Raw genomic sequence first — 5,877 nt, 5'->3', positions numbered from 1 at the left:
GTCCAGAGACTGATAAAAAGATTTGACCTTAGGTCAATGCATTCATTTACATTATTGACTTTGCCACTGCTAGCTTCTTTGTGCACGAATATAAAAGTCATGGTACACAGCTTATTTTCAAAATCACTCAATTTTAACATTACAAAATAGTTTTTGTTACACGTCAAAGAAGGAAGTAGGGCACTTAGAATAAGGGCCAAAGAGACAGAACACTGTACTGGGAGGGGCAGCAGCAGAGCTAGTCTCCTTTCCCCTTCACTAACGAGCTGTGTGGCTTTGGGCTTCTGCAAGGCAGGCTCCAGAAAGAGTGAAGCTGAATGGGCAGCCCTTAAGACGACATCTTAGTGCAACTCCGTCGTTCTATAGGTGGAGACTAAGTGACTTGCATAATTGACCACGTGGCAGAGCTGCACAGACACCTCCTGACTCCTAGTGTTGTTTGTTCTGAGTTACAGTAACCCTCCCTGAACAAACATTTACTGGGAGCCTACTGTTTCAGGCATTACCAGGCAGGATGTTTCCTTTTCGCTATCCTAGTATCGATTATTGGCTACTTGCTGTCCTCCCTAATTTTTTTCACTCGACCATTTTTAAAATGGCCCTTGGAGGCAGAGTTAAGGGGTAAAAAGCGTAGTACGAGCCTGGCATCAGGCATCAGGCATCAGGCACTGAGTAGCGTGACCTGGTGAGTGGCTTGGCCCGGGTCGTCGGCTGGCCCCGCACAGTGATCTAAGAAGGCAGTGACGCCTTCTGACCCAGGGAATGACCCCGGAAAAACCGGGGGTGGGAGCGGCCGGGGAGAGGCGAGGCTGAGTCTCTTTGAGACGACGCCCTGGGCTTTCCTTTGACCCCACTGGTAGGGCGATGGGAGGAAACTCTCTTAGGTGCAAGATGCCTACGCCTGTGGTTTCTGCTGCGTGGTGACCAAGGCACCCGTCCAGGTCCCCAGAACTCAGTCTCTCCACCAGGGTTTATCCAGGATTCCAAGTCTCTAGTTGCGGGGAGAGGGAGGTTTCTCCTTGGGCGACTGCTGACCCCGTGGGGTGGAGAGACATTTCCACCACCCCCCGTTGGCCTAGAGTCCTCGGCTGCGGCCTTTCCCTGCCCCCGGCTACTGCTGGCTGCCCCAAGGCCGGAGGAGTCAAGTTCCTTTAGGGTGCCAAGGAAAGACCACAATTTAGGCGCTGCCACGCGAGGCCTTCTGGGCAGACACCAGCCAATCCTCCACAGGCATACACTAGCCGCAGCCAATCAGCGCCTGCCTTATTCCTGGGTCCCGCCCGTGCCGGCCTTTCCTCCCTGCCCCTTCTCTAGACGTCTGTAGACGCGGCGGCTGTTGCTGCAGCCGCTTCCGGAGCTGACCCGGGCCTGGGGACCGGCCTCCACTGGCGCCCTTCGTTTTCTTCTGCTACCTTCACTGAGGATGAGTCCCTGCGCGACCGTGTGCCCACCCCGCGGAGACCACCGGAGCATTTTCATCTAGCGACTGGTGAGGGAGGGCTCGGCGCGGCCCGACCGTGCGGAACGGGCAAAGGCAACGGCGTCCCTTGAGTCGTGGGGCGACGGGACAGTGTTATCTTTCCGGAGGGTGCGGATGACCGCGGGCGCCGGTGTCCCGGGTGGGCCGCGGGGAGGGGACTCAGCGGCGCCGAGGCTGCCGGGCTCAGCGAGAGGCGGCGCGGGGCCGGCCGCGTGGCCCGGGTTCCGGCGGCCGCCTCCCCGCTGCCGCCCGGAGCTAATGAATGGTCTGTGCGGGCGCCGCGCTACCTTGCGGTCCTGCCTGCCAAGCCCTCCGGCGACGTTGCGCTGTTAGTTTCTGATAGTTGTCTCGTGTCACTTCCCCTGGAGCCTTGAATTTGAAGCCGTTCCTCGAGGCGCCGACGTCTCTTACCCCATTCGTGGCGTCACAGAAGTTTTAGTTCAGTCTGGGGAGGCTAACGATGAAGTTCAGTGTGAATCTACCTGTTACGTGAAAAGGGACCCGTCCTTTCTTGGGGGGATGGGGGACACAGGATAGAGACCTTTTGTTCTTGTATCATGTTGCCGATTTCTAAAAAGTTTTAGTTCATCAGCGAAACAAGTAACCCAGGTATCCGTGACTCTGGATTTCCAACGTCGGTAGTAAAACTTAAAGGGTGTTAGCTGGACAGGATATTTTTCAGGAAGCAGAGATTGATGTAGCATCTTTTTTTTTTTTTTTTTTCTCATGCCTGGAAGTAGGGCGTTTGAAAGTCGAGATTTATCATAAGTACTAAAAGAATGTGACTTTTATGAGTGGTAGTGTTTCTATGCCCATGTTGTGCGAATTCACATCCTTCCATAGCTCCTTGATCTTTTCACTGCCCCTTTTATTTTAAATTCCTTGATTTTTTTTATAGGTTTTAGAAACTGATATAGGGCAGATAAGGGCAGAAAGAGATGTTTTCTAAAAAGAATTAGAGTATAGATATTTGCTGAAAGTACAGATTTAGTTAAGGCGGTTTACTTCAAGGAATTTAAAAAATGGTTTTCCATTTAAAAATTAAAAAAAGACTTGTGTCCAGGCAGACGTAGAGAATGGACTTGAGGACACAGGGAGGGGGAAAGGTAAGCTGGGACGAAGTGAGAGAGTGACATGGACATATATACACTACCAAATGTAAAGTAGCTAGTGGGAAGCAGCCACATAGCACAGTACTTTGCGACCACCTAGAGGGATGGGATGAGGAGGGTGGGAGGGAGATGCAAGAGGGAGGGCATATGGGGATATACGTATGCACATACGTATGCATATAGCTGATTCACTTTATTATAGAGCAGAAACTAACACAACATTGTAACGCAATTATAGTCCAATAAAGATGTTAAAAAAAACACAACTTTTGTCCAGGGCTTTCAGTATGCTAAATTCTACATTATGCTTCGGAACCATAAAGTTCAATTGACCATATTGCATAAGGAGCTCAGTGTTACTTGGTTAATTATTATAAATGATGTCAAAGTTAGTTTATTATCTTCTTTCTTTCTTTCTTTCTTTCTTTTTTTATCATCTTTTGGCCGTGCCATGTGGCATGCGGTATCTTAGTTCCCCTACCAGGGATCGAACCCGGCACCCCTTGCCGTGGAAGTGCAGAGTCTTAACCACTGGACTGCCAGGGAAGTCCCTTTATTATCATTAATAGGGCAGTAATTCTTTGCCACCTCCAGAGATGTGCTTGCCCCCTAGAATTTGGGGAATTGTTCAATTGTGAAGCTGGGCTTTGCACTAATAAAATATTGAAGTTTCCATCCTTTGTACCTAGAGAATAATTGAGAAAACAGAATAAAATAAAATACAGTATCGATAAAGCTAAATTATTAATTTCCTAAAGTAGTAAGTCTTGATGTTTTAAAATTATGTGAACTATTTTTAGGGCTTACAGAAGGAATTTAAAATTTTTTAAATTCATCAATTATGAGTTGCTATAATTTGTAGCTTTGTGACAGTTAATATAGATACAAGTTTTTAAGGAAGGTATTTTGATTTTAGAGAGCTCTTTAAAAATTTAAGCCTACTTGTTGAATACATATTATATTTAGTGACAAATGTGAGTAAGTATGGCTTTCTCTTCCCTGCCTTAAGGAGCTTTATGTGTAGTCAAGGTCCACACTTTTACAAGGCATGTTGTCATCACTTTGCAGATGAAGAAATTGAGGATTAGGAAGATTAAGCTACTTGACCAAGGTTTTAGATAATAGGAACCCAATTCCTAGTTAATACATGCAGGGCAATACAGGCTGGAAAGAGGATTAAATTAGTTCATTTATGTAAAGCACTACGCTTGTCCATGTGAAAGTTCAAAAGATAGTAGATGTAATGTTTGTAAGCCATGGACAAGTTGGCAGCCCTGTAAAGGTTTGGGTAAAAACATTCCAAGCAGAAAGGGCTTTGATATCGTTATTCTGTTTTTTTGATCAATATATCACTATGTTCCTTTTTCCTTCGTAACATTTCTTGGGTGCTTACATGTGCATGAATTGTCTCATTTATTTTTCAGAACAATTCAGGAGATAAATAGTTTTTATTCCCTTTTTACAAGTGAGAGAATTGAAGCTTAGGCAGCTGTTATGTGCCCAGGGTCATTTAGTTAGTGGTTACTAGCTCAGTGTTCTGAATTCACAGTCTGAACTTTGTGTGCTACGTGGTTGCCAAGTCTAACTGGCATCCTCTTCCTGAGGTCACAAGGCTATTAACACATGAAATATAGATATTGGTTCATTTTGGTCTTGGATATGTGAGAGAATAGCATGATCAGATTTGTGTTTTAGGAAGATAACTGAACTCTTCACCAAGGTTAAATAGGATTGTGAGCCATTGTTGAGGGCTCAACCTCTACTGGCTGGCACCTTTGTGGTGGACCAGTCTGCAAGGTTAACAATCACCTCTTCCACCTCAATTTCTCATCAACACTTTGTATTCATCACATATAAAGCAAAAATTTTCTCCTTTAATTTCTATTTGTTCCTTTTGTTTTCAGTTTGTTTTATTTTTCAATTTACGAAGTATTTACCCTTGACTCTTCTTCTTGGCTGCTCTATCTGTAGTCAAGCCAGAAACCTAGGAGTTGACCACATCTTGTCAACTCAAGGCCCTAAATATGTTTCAGAATTGCTCACTTTCATTATCCCTGAAGAAAGGCACATAAGGCTGCCTATAATCTAGTTCATCCCTGTGTATATATTAGGCCATATGCATTTCTGTCTTCTGAATTACTTAGATTCCAGAATGGACCAAGGTGATTTTAGTGCTTTTATATTTACTGTTACTTCTGCCTCAAATGCCCACTGGCCCTGAATTTATCAGGCAAACACATACTCACCTCATCTCCTTTGAGGAATCTTCCCTTTATCCCTCTTGTTGACTCCCCATTCCTGTGAGTCACTTATTATATCTTTATCATAGGTTTTAATCATGATATATTTTTAGTACTTGCTTAAATAAAAATCATTCTCCTCTACCAAACTGTGCCCCACTGATGGTAGAGACTGCGTAATAGATAATAAATCTCGTTCAGTCAATACAATTGTTAAATGAGCTATATTTTCACTTAAATATTGTCCATGAGTCTGTACTAGAATATCTGGAATATTGAAGTCCTGTGTATTTTTGTTTTCGCAGTACCTTGTGACCTGCAGATGCACTGAAGAGGCAGCATAGTGGTGTAGAAATAGCTTGGACTTTACTGTGAGATAGATCTGTGTTTGAATTCTAACTCCTCTTTTACTGATAGTGTGATTTGGGTGGCTTACTTAACCTCTTTGATGTAAAATATCACATCATGTAAAATATCCCATGCTTAAAAGTATTTGCTTTCTTTGGCTTCAATAAGCATTTGTTGAAAGCATGAATAAGATTAACGCTAGGCATTGGGCCAGGAATTTAGGAAAGATGTTGAGGGCAGGAGACAGATTTGAGGATTATGAGCACAGGTTAAAGCTAACATGAAGAGATTGAAATTACGCAGGGTGAGTATGAATTAGAGAGGAAAAGAAGACTGAAGGTGGAACATTGAGAGAAGCCTAATATTTGGAGGTCAGGGGAAGGGAAAATGCCCTTGGAAGAAGTGGTAGGAGAGAGATCCCATGCATAAATGCTTCAGTGGTTCCCTATGCTTTCAGTACTCCTTTCTAGATTCCTTACGAGAATGTCGTGGTCATGACTCGAAAGCAGAGAAGTCAAGTAACATTACCAAAAGTATTTGGCAATTTGGAGGTCATTGGTAACCTTAGTATGTGTGGTTTCATAGGAGAAGAATGCTTGGAAACTAGTAGCAGAGACATTGAAGCCCAAACATGAACTTTGGAATAAAAATTTCTTATCTTTCTGTTACTGAAGAAATGATAGTAATAAAAGCTGCT

The 5,877-nt window shown here is 44.1% G+C and overlaps 1 protein-coding gene across 6 annotated transcripts in view; it reads left to right on the top strand.

Annotated features, from left to right (window-relative positions):
- The first annotated feature begins 1,321 nt into the window (after positions 1-1,321).
- The window catches only part of IBTK (inhibitor of Bruton tyrosine kinase), a 92,493-nt gene continuing 87,937 nt past the window's right edge, over positions 1,322-5,877 (top strand). For all 6 annotated transcript variants that reach the window (XR_003793700.1, XR_003793698.1, XR_003793699.1 and 3 more), the window contains exon 1: positions 1,322-1,489. The gene's annotated coding sequence lies outside the window, so the exon portion shown is untranslated. The remainder of the gene's footprint in view (positions 1,490-5,877) is intronic.

Source organism: Monodon monoceros, unplaced genomic scaffold (assembly GCF_005190385.1).
Source record: "Monodon monoceros isolate NGI ecotype Baffin Bay Population unplaced genomic scaffold, NGI_Narwhal_1 Super_Scaffold_15, whole genome shotgun sequence".
Taxonomy (NCBI): domain Eukaryota; kingdom Metazoa; phylum Chordata; class Mammalia; order Artiodactyla; family Monodontidae; genus Monodon; species Monodon monoceros.
The sequence above is the reverse complement of the archived record's forward strand: the minus strand, read 5'-3'. Positions and strand labels throughout refer to the sequence as shown.